Source organism: Uranotaenia lowii, chromosome 3 (genome assembly GCF_029784155.1).
Source record: "Uranotaenia lowii strain MFRU-FL chromosome 3, ASM2978415v1, whole genome shotgun sequence".
Taxonomy (NCBI): Eukaryota; Metazoa; Arthropoda; class Insecta; order Diptera; family Culicidae; genus Uranotaenia; species Uranotaenia lowii.
In genome coordinates, this window is record NC_073693.1 from 126,896,581 (window position 1) to 126,907,912 (window position 11,332).

At 36.2% G+C, this 11,332-nt stretch overlaps 1 long non-coding RNA gene across 1 annotated transcript; it reads left to right on the top strand.

Moving 5' to 3' along the window:
- Positions 1 to 241: 241 nt before the first annotated feature.
- On the top strand, positions 242 to 1,558 carry LOC129757338 (uncharacterized). Its single transcript, XR_008739675.1, has 4 exons — positions 242 to 798; positions 869 to 1,100; positions 1,168 to 1,342; positions 1,427 to 1,558. It is a non-coding gene; the product is annotated as an uncharacterized LOC129757338 (long non-coding RNA).
- The last annotated feature ends 9,774 nt before the right edge of the window (positions 1,559 to 11,332 follow it).

An 11,332-nucleotide genomic window follows, 5' to 3' on the forward strand; every position in this document is an offset into this window, starting at 1 on the left:
CCCCGGAAAACTGAGATGTTGTAGCTAAATAATAACTGGAAATTTTTATTTGAGTTATACCACGAGGTTTTGGGCCAGAAACAAGAGAGATATAGCGGTTTTCAGCGAGGAGTGTCAAATTGCCATGGTAATGGCTTTTGCTGATGCCTATAGTCGAGTGTATTGTAGGTTTCAACCTCCATGATAACGCAACATGATTTTTTGGTCAGAAATTAGTCGTAGTGTTTTCGAGCCTTACACACTAAGATTGCATTTTTCCGCTCGGGACCATGATCCTCCCAATCACAGGAAAAATGCTTCATATACACGAAATTCGAAAGGTTACCCGTCCGAATTTCGTGACGTTCCTAATTTCCTGAAATTCGGAATGAAAGGTTAACGAAGTCACAGGTATTCGAACAATCGTCCTGTACTCAGAACAGTTTTCATCTGTATCACGCAAGGTTCATCTGGTTTCGCGCGTTCCTTACCTATGTGTGAGTAAACAACTGTTGTTTATCTCATTCTATCGTGTGACAACTGCAATGAAGATTTTGTTTGAGGTTAGTTTCCGAATTTATGAGAGGGTCAAGTGCTCGGAAATGGACGTCGTAGCAACCTGGAAGTGTTACTTATTACTTCGAAAAACCAGCGGAAAACGATACCCGATTCTATGAAATTTAATTCTTGTATAAAGTTTGGAACTAATAGAACCAGAAGACAATCAAAGCAAACGGCAGTAGAAACTAAAGCAACTCCGAAATGGGCGGAATTCTGCTTCGAGAAGTCCAAAGAAATTCTCACAATGTGGTGCTGTAAGTATGTAATTGAAATATTCTTACTACAGTGAATATTTAGTTTGGTATTTTGCATTTTTTCGGTTTTTTAGGTTTCAGTACCATTCAACCACCGGCTCGAATGATAGAAAAAACGTTCTCAACGGATCTAAACCCGTCGCAAAAAATCCACGGGATGTGCGGGAGGTGCTAATGCCAAGTGCCAACGCAAAAAGATAAAAAAAAAACAATAAACTAATCAGCAAATTACGCAAGTAAATCATTCAAGGATAACCAGGCCGGCCAATCTGTAAACCAAGAAAAAGGTGATAAGAGATACAGAAGGTAAATATACCCAATTTTACTTTTTGATTAAATTTTGCACATAATTTGAACTTCTTTTCTTGCTCAGACGACTGCTACAACACTCGCCGCAAAAATAAGATCAGCAGGGAAAAACATCCCTTCGAGTGGACACTAACCCCATCCTCAATTGGTCGGAAAGAACAACCTGCAAGGGTTTCCAAAAACGGAAGATGACCGGAGAAGGAATCGTAGCCAAAAGAGGAACTTGCGCTACAAAAGAGGTGACCTTATTTGTTGTTAAAGCGTGGTAACATTTAAATTTGCAATATTCGATGAAACCAATAACTTTTCTTTTTTTTCGACAGCACTTAAAGATGTTCCTTTGTGCCTGCGGATGCCTTAAAGTAACCGGGTGCACATTTAAGCTACCGGAAATGACGATTTTCTTCGCGAGTAAGAAGCGGATGAGGAAGCCGATCAGATATCTCTCGTAAACCACCCTAAGAGTATAGCTGAATTGTTATTTTAATATATTATTTTTAAAAAAAATTAATGTTCGTCAGACGATTCCGACGTCAAAGCGTTGCAGAGATGTATATTTTTTCTCTTGGGATGGAAAGAACAGAATGATGGTAGCCCGATGCATGCGAAAGTTCGAATCAACACAATTAGCACCCCTTTAACAAGGAAAAGGCCCCACCAAGCGCAAGTAACAACAACACCTTCCGGCCAAGCAGATGCCAGCCGAGATTTTCATCGATTTAACGGGTAGTCATTACACAATTTAAGTGAATTCGAGTGATAATGTCGAGTGCACTACACAGTGTAGAACGATAAAAACTATGTGAAATAAATAATTCAGTTTCGAAAATCGTATTTTGTTTTTGAAATAAAAAAAGAAAATTTGGGATTAATTTGGAAGAGTAGGCAACAAATCGATTTCGGAAATTACTACAAATTTCGGACAGAAACCATCTTGAGCGCTCAGAACTATTTCAAAACAACCTGTAAAATACAGGAGACAACCATTGCGAACCACAGGAGAAAAGATGAAGTGTGTAGGTGCTTAGTTTCTGGGCCATTTCCCGTTCTGAAGCCGAAGGGTGCCGTTTGTAGTAATCCTTGATCTTCTTGTCCATTGTAAGGTCAGGGGAATCCGCGAAAATACACTGTTCTCCATACTTCCTCAACGCGGATTGAACTGCTCCGACACTTGAACCTTCTTCCTTAGCTAGTTTTCTGATTGAAAGGCCACTAATAGAGCCCCATTTCTACACAATCCATAATCTTTGCTTAGGAGTAAGGCCACGCACTTTCAGATTTCTTTGCGTAAAACGACAAAAATGACAACGCTTACTTCACTTGGATGTAAACAACAGGACGCAGCCAAAATTTGGTTGAACACTACACGATTTTTGAAATGACGGTTATTTTTTCATTTATTTATAAGTATCGAAACATTCTTTGAAAACTTATTTAGTAAACTACGACATAATGATAATTTTTATCAATAAGCTTTTATCAATAAGCTGTTATGTAACAATCATTGAAGTTAAATAATCTTAGCTCCCGTTGAAGGTATATTTGCTCTTCAAGCAAGGCTCTCAATGCTGCTGCTGCTGTTCTGTACTTGAAAAATAGCATGCTGAAGTAAAAATCGAGAAAAAAAACACAATAATGGAAACCTCTGGACGAGGAAATCACTTGAGAATCGCACCATCATCGACAGCTCACAGCTACTGTGCGCCTAAAACCGAAACCACTCGACATGCCTATATAGAGAGCAAGGTAAATAAATAAAACGTTTCGGAGTTGTGAGGATGAGGAGCCAGAGAAAGATGTTGAGTGAAAAAAAAACGGCTCTGCAGAACCCATCAGATCCAGCAACAAGAAGCATCCCACAACCCCGAGAAAGGAACGATCTTCGACAAGGCGCGCACAAACACTCGCAACTACAGCAGACAGACAATAGGATTTATTACAACGATTAGTCAGCAGAAATCTCTGCTTGTGGCCCAGCCCAGACAGGTTGGAATCTTAGCTGCTGTTAAGTCAGTTGGTTCAAGTCTTTCAAGTTCTCTCCTCAGGCCCTTCCTTCCACCCAAAATTCATTGAGAGTGATTCAATGCTTGGTGAGGGAGTCCGATCCGTCCAATCCTGAAGGGTCTGGCTGGATGAGTGGATCAACCGCCAACCGGTGTTTGTGGAAGGTGCTGATGCATGCAGTGGGGGGTCCTTGATACAAAACGAATGAAGGAACTTTGTACTTCTCCTGGTTATTTTCCTTTAGGTATAGCAACCCACTTTGGATGAGCTTGGCTTGGTTGTTGGTTGCTGAGTTCTCGTTCTCCCAGCCGGGGGGTTCCACACTCTTCATTCAGCTATCTACAATTGCTGCTGAGAAATGACGATGATGATGATGAGGGTGATGTGTGGCTCGAGTGTTTTGGAGAGGTTTTTGTCTGTTTCCGTTCGGGGTGCTTTATGGTGATTGACTTTTCAGCACCCGAAAACAATGAGTAACCTACACGAAAGTGTTTCGAGCGTTTTTAACGAGATGAATCGATTTGTTTAAGCTTCACGTAATGTGTGTTCTACAGGTCAGCTGAAGGATTTCAATTATTTTAACAGAATTAAAATCAGGTATACAAAATACAATAACAACTGTTTATTTATGTATAGATGATATATACAATACAGACCCCGTTCGTTTTTGGCAACATGCCCGAATATTTTGTGTTGCCAAAATCGAATGTTGCCAAAATCGAACGGTTTTTTATCTGAAACATTTTTTTCTTATTTTTACAAAATAACTATTATTATTATGATTAACGTTATTTTAAGTCAATTTCCGACCATTTTTAGATTTTTTATAATTTTTTTTTCTCAGGTTTTTGATGCATTTTGCACTGCTTTTAATTTGTTTATAATCTTTGTATTTTTTTGTCATTTTTGCTGTTTTTGTCATTCTTCATCATTTTTGAGGTGGTTTTGACATTTTTAGTCTTTTGTTTGTATTTGTTTTTGATTTTTTTTAAATTTTTCATCTTTTTGTTATTTTTGAGTACTTTATAAATTTTTAAAAAACTTTTGATTTTGTTGTTGTATTCAATCACCATTTCTGAACGTAAAAACGTTTTTTGATATTTGTTTTAATTATATTGGTCCTGTTATAGAGAAAACTAAAAGGTAATGTCGCTTCTAAAAACCGTTCGATTTTGACACATGTGCCAAAATCGGATGTTGCCAAAATCGAATGTTGCCAAAATCGAATGTTGCCATAATCGAATGTTGCCAAAAACGAACGGGGTCTGTATATTTTTAGATTTTTATATTTTCAATTTTTTGTTTTGTTTTTGTAGCAACCCACCACACAACCCCACACTACTGATAATGGACGCTACTGTTCTCAGCACGCCTGGCAGCAATTGAACAAAGAAATATTAAACTAAAAAGGCGAGCAAAACTTTACTCATGCTGAGAACTCAAAATGTTTATAATATAGTGCGAGGAAATGTGACGATACGAATTAAACTTACTTACAAATGTGATAATCTCAATTGAAAGAGATTCATCTCAATGCATAGAGATTATACAAATTTTACAAAAATATTCAAAACATTCTCAATCAAAACTAAAATTTACAAAGGAATAACGCTTCAATAAAAAAAAACTCTTAAGACTAGCTTTGTTCGACTTATTTTATCGTCTAAGTTTTTCTTTAAATATTTGAAGCAATTTTGTTTTGAAAGCTGAGCGACTATTTATTTCTTTTAATTCATTGGGTAAGTTGTTGTATTTTGTTGGTCCAATGAAGGAAATTCTTCTCTGTCCTAAGGTAGTTATCGACCGACAACGTTGCAAATAATTCCAACGGCGTGTATTGTGTGTACTCCAGTAGTAAAGTTTAAGTTTTGAATGATATTTGATGAGTGCAGATTATCCAAAACATACATTATGGTTTCGAAATCACTAAGTTCTACTAAAGGTAAAATGCTATGAGAACTAGAAGAGTAAATGAGTTTAATTGGGTATAGCATGGGAAGCCTGTCCCCAAATTGATATGAGATAGTGTAATACTGAGTGAATGGATGCATGGAAAAATTTCAACAGAACATGTTGAGGAACAAAGTGTTTTAATCTTCAGAGAACTCCACAGAGAGGTGAAATGCTTTTTTCTAAATTTTGTATATGGCTTTTCCACGAAAGAGTATTGTCTAAATAAATACCTAAGTATTTGAAGCTTTGTTCTTCTCGTATGATAAACTGATTCATATATGGGTCCCTGTGTGGCAAAACAACATATATTTATTTTTAGCGTAATTTAATGAGAGTAAATTGCTGTTGAAATATGTTGATAGCAGTTTTAAATCTTTCTCCAAGTAATCTATAATAGAACTTGCAGATTTTCCTGAATAGAACAGAGCTGTATCATCAGCGAAAACCAGCTGTGCCAATTAGTGGAAGTTTAAATATGTCATTTAAATAAAGAAAGAAGAGTAATGGCCCAATGTTACTGCCTTGTGGAACGCCTACGCTTATATTCCTTAGTTCACTAGGAGTACTTCAACTACAACAAATTGTTTTCTGTTTTCGAGATAACCTCTGATAACATCGTGAGCTATTCCTCCAAGTCCATATTTGTTTATTTTGCCAGTAAGATGTCATTCATGGATTTCAATTACATACTTTTACGTTCCAAAGACAAAAACAACCTTTTGAGAAATGTAAATGACCGAATACATCAACTTTAAAACGTATTTAATCGAAATAACCTTCTGTGCACTTATACCACTTTGGCTTTGGGCATCAAATGAAAAGATTTGACCCCTTATCAGAGTTTGTTTTTCTTTATAGTTTTTTTTCTTTTTTTTTTTTTGCTGTGTATCATCAATTAAAAATACGAGGGATTCAAAACTACGATCTGCTCTATTTGATAGTAAACTTTGGAATGAGCTATTTTTTTCGTGTGCTGTAGCTAATACACTACAATTTTCAAAACATACTTTGTACGATTTCAATAATTCATTTCGTTCTGATTTTTAAAGTAAATGTATACAAATATTTTTGAAGGCTCTGCAAAATTACGTTACGTTAATTTTAATGTCGTCGAGTGTTAACTTAAAAATTACGCTCCGCAAAAAGAGTGAATCGGGTAATTTTTTGGACTATTTTGGTAATATAACTGTCAAATTCAAATTCACAAGAAAAAACTGTAAAACAACAAACAAACGATCATGAACCCATTTTTAATTTTTTTTAAATTGAATGTTACCACCCCAGAAATATTCAAAAGAGGAAATACATTCAACATTATCGAAGAAATTCATTACTTCTATTCTTGATTTCTTCTCATGTGAAATTTCTTCCGATTTGCATTACTTTCTCCGTTCATAGTGTAAATGGTGTAAACACTGATGTTACTAACACGACACTTAGAACAAAAATTCGCCCAAGTAACAATTTAAGTTTTACGCCAACCTTCACAGTTCGCTTAAGAATATTTCCTAAAGCTACTTCAAAAGCCAAAGCACATTCTATGTTTTAGAACAACTACATTAAAGCTAACACATGGACTGTTAACGTCTTTAAAGCAAGTTCTATAAGCTATAATAAAACATCGAACAGAGTAGTTTTTTTGGACCTTATAAACATAGCTTTAAGAAACGCTTCAGACACATTCCACGCGCTTGTACCGCTCAAAAGTGATTTTTATCCGTTCGCGTATCAAAAAATCTCAAAATTTTCTATAATTTTGATAATTTAAATCCCACAAAACCAACAGAAAAAAGAGAAAAAAGTTTTTTTTACACATGTTTTAGATGATTTTGAAAAACAGTTTTTTTTTGTTGAAAAAAGTGGTGTTTTTGACAACTTTTCCAAAATCATTAATTTTAATAAATGGATGATTTTTTTTTAGAAATAGTTTTAGTATGTTAAGAAGCCAAAAAACACGGCCTCATTTTGTAGAAAAAATAATTTTTTTATATCCAATGTAGTTGATTTGAAAAGCGAACAAAAACAGTCGCAAATGAGTGAATTCACGTCACAAAAAAAGGGAAGTTTTTAATTTTACGAGAAAATTCTGACTTTTTTGAATTAAAAAAAAATGAGATTTTCTTTGAAAATGATAAGACGGTTCTTAAACTCTTAAATTTATAGAAATCGATTGAAATCGAGCTGAATTACAATAGCGCGAATGAGTGAATTCACGTCACAAAATTTGATTTTTTTTTGTTAAATTTTACATGAAAAATGCCTCTGAAAGCTGTTTTGAACCTCCAGATGGTCGGATTTTTACAAATCGAGTATAATTTAGTTGATTTTTTAATAAGTTCATTATTTTTATACTAAAAGATTCAAAAAAAAAATAATTTTGTTTTTTTTTGTGAATCTTTAAACGAAGACAGTAGTAATTTTAACATATGATCCCTCAATTTGTTGCTATTCAAGTGCCAATCAAAATAAGGAAAAAGTTCGGTGCAGATACCGAAAATATATGATTGTAAAAGTCGGAACAACAAAATATCGTTTTTGAAAGTGTACATAAAATTTGAAGACTCCAAAGAATGGTTCAGTAAAACCACAGTATAACTTTATATTTCGTGACGTGAATTCAGTCAACTACCCTGTTCTGTGTGAACTGAGTGAATTCACGTCACAACTTCAAATAAGCATAACTTTGTTCGTTGTTGTTCAATCGAGGAGTTCCGTACTTCAAATTGTGGGTATTTGTTTTTTCTACAACTCATTCGAAGACACCGATATTCAACTTCCACAGAGAGAACAGGAAATCAAAGATGTATGTACTAAAGTCCGAAATGCTTAATTCTAGCGTGAATTCACGTCACAAAAGTAATTAATCACAACAAAAACAACTTAAATTTAAAAATGACCAAATTAAATAAATTTTGAAAAAAATTCAGTTTGCGACCGTTTGCTACAATTTTTTTCATTTTCAGATAAATTGGTTGACTTCTAGAATGATAACAGTGCAGGAAAGTCCGGAAAAGCGATTTCACGTCACGGTGGAATGTGTCTTCAGAGCTTTCTTAAGACTACCCACAGCTCTTTTAAAACTACGTCAGGGAATCTGATAGGAATTTTCCAGTGGATGATTTCTGTTTCGTGTTTTTTTCTCGTTTTTATCACTTACTCTCCCAAGCATTTAGTGATTGATGAAGATTTCATTTAAATTATTTAAAAAGTATTTTTATTTTCATTTTCAACATATTTTACCATGAGACTTCCTGCAACCTCAGAGTTCCTGTGAAATATATACTAGCATAAATATATAAGCGCGTCTCAAAGAAAATCAAGACCTCAGACTTGAGACAAAACATAAGACTTGAGACCTGAGACCTGAGACATAAGACATGAGACAAGAGACATGAGATTTGAGACCTGAGACATAAGAGACTATATCTATCATCTGAAACTTGTTGAGGCTGATAAAAGCTTAGAATGAGCTTTTTCGTTTGTGATGAGGCTCCATTTCTCCGTCTTTGCAGAGGAGAATCCGGTGGCTGAAGTCTTCTTAAAATTTCCAAGGGTAGTTTATCCAGAAAGAATAAACTCTGGATTGAATGACGTAAATATAGATTAACTTCGCAGTGAGAGACAGAGATTGATTTTTAAAACAAGTACTTTATTCGGCGTTGAATATTAGCTTTTTCTGAGAACTTTGTCTTCAGGATTCAACTCCATCTGCTTTGGATTCAATACTGTCGTTAAATGAACTACAAATATTCTTAAGATAGTGTTTTATTTGATTATTAACAAAACTTTCAGGGCTCTTTCAAAAAACACGAGCAATGAAGCATGTCCTATGTTAAAACAAAACTGGTTTAAAAATGGGATGCCATGGAAAAGTCTTCATAAAACAATATTAAAACTCGAAAAAGTCAATTGGCTTAATCTGTGTTACTTGGGTGGACGTCGTATCGACATCCGACTTTCTCCTCTCGCGGCTGGACACGCGTAACTCTTAGTCGTATCTCGCCAAGGACGAGGTGATGGTCAAATGCAATGTCTGCGCTTCGTATGTTGCGAACATCGAGAAGGCTCCTTCCTCTTCGACTGATGCAGATGTGGTCAATTTGATTTTCTGTTCGGCGATCCACCGATCAGCATGTTGTTGTTGTCACAAAACTCTACCAGCAGCTCTTCATATTCGCTCATCTGTCCTAGACCGTGGGGCCCCATGATGCGCTTAAAGTCCTGATTATCGGAGCCAATCTTTGCGTTGAAGTCGCCTAAGTGGATTTGAGTGTCCCCCTTCGTAATTTTCTCAACCACGCTGTTCAATTGACTGTAAAACTGCTCTTTCATCTGCAAATCGGCAACGGCGCATATCACTGGACCATTGTAAGGTTTCCAACCCGGGTTCTGAATCTGGCTACGATTATTCTTTCGGATATCGGTTCCCATCTAATGAGGGCCGCATGGGCCTGTGGGCTTAATAGGAAACCAACTCCTCGTTCTCGAGTAGCGTGTTCTCCTTGTATGCCAGAGTAAAGCAGTACTTGTCTGGACTGTGTCTTGTGTTTTCCAGTGTTAGGCCAACGGACTTCGCTCAGTCCCAATATCTCTAGGTTGAGGCGGCTAGCTTCTCTAGCAAGTTACCCTAGCTTTATAAATATTATTGTAGGCACTTTAAAATAACGTAATGTTAATTTCACTATGGTCGAGCGGTCAGGGTGACTTAAAAATTTCGCTCCATAACATAGAGTAAGTCAAGACCATTTTTGAGCTAAATTCCTTATTTTTTTGTCAAATTTAAACTCACTTTAAACTTTAAATTTTTAAACTCCCAACATACCAACGATCATGAACCGAATTTTATTTGTTTTTTTTTTATTATCGACAGACAGTAGCAATACATTTTCCATCAGTATCAGCAAACCTTATCTGTGCGTCTATTTGTCCGGATTTCGTCCAATGACCTAGGATAGTAGTGGAAGCAACAAAAAAAAATCGCCACGAAAGGGAAGAACAGAAAGCGCACGACCTCAAAAACACAGGATTTTCCAATTATATTTACTCATCATCACACACAGCTCCCGATCTAGGAAGGTAGAGGAGGAAAAAAAAAGGACTAGGGACCGGGATTTTTTTTTGCGGTGTGCACATATGGCACTTTGAAATGGAATTTTTCGGCTTTTGGACAACATTCTAGGATATTCGTTTGTTTTTTTTCTCTGTTGTTTCTTTCCCTTTTGGCACGCACAGTTTTGACACTTTTGGGCAATTATGATGGGTGATGATGCGAGTTGCCCACAAATGTACACACGAAAAGTTGGGTTCGAATAAAAAAAATCACATGTTCATCCGAAATTTTGCGTCTTTTTTTTGCCTGCACCCTGCCATATGGAGCGATGTTGAATTTTTAAAGGTGAGGGATTAAGCCCGGCCACATATGTACTTGGGATTTTTCTTTCGGAATATTGGAAAATTTGAGGAAAAGGGGTCTCAAATCTTGACTCGGCGTTATCATCCCAAACGATGAGCTCTAAAATCCTAATTATCACTTTTGTTTTCGCTCGAACGCTCAGCTCAACTGAAAAAGTGAAAAGTCCTGCTGAGCTAATCCTAAACCCAAGGCGTCATTATCCTTGAAGGATAACTTGTTGTAACTGAAGTGAAAAGTAAATTTTTCAGCAAATCCTCGGAAGCGCCGCTCGAGAACTTCCTTTTTTTGCTGGGCCGCCGTTTTTGCTTCATAGGCTAAGCTGGGAAATTTTCCCACATCCTTCGTTATGGTAATAAGTTATACTTTCTTCGGCAGCCTTCGACAATCCTTGGCACACAGAACATCCCACAATTTTTTTCAACCTCTAGCGAGTAGGTGTTATTTATACACCATCACACCTCTGACTCGTGTGAAGAAAAACGAAAGAAAGTTCAATGCCTTCTGTAAAACCTTTGCCGGTGCTTTTCTTAAGAGAACAACGAACCGGTAACATCTTCATTGAGACCTAAAACGAAAGAAAAAGGAAAAAATCCGAAAAGGATTTAGAAGGGTCATTCGATCTTTCTCCGACAAACCGTGGATGCTGTTCATCTTTATGTTTCGAGAGACGACGACAACACCTAACCTATTTCCTTTTAGCCCTTTGAACCCTGTAATTCACGATTCAGGAGAAAGGAATCGAAGACTTATCTATTTTTATATCAATTTTATATGGGACATTTATCAGTTTTGATAGCGAACATTAGAAATCTTCCCACACTTTCTTCAGCCTCACTAGCTGATACAATTACCCGAGAAA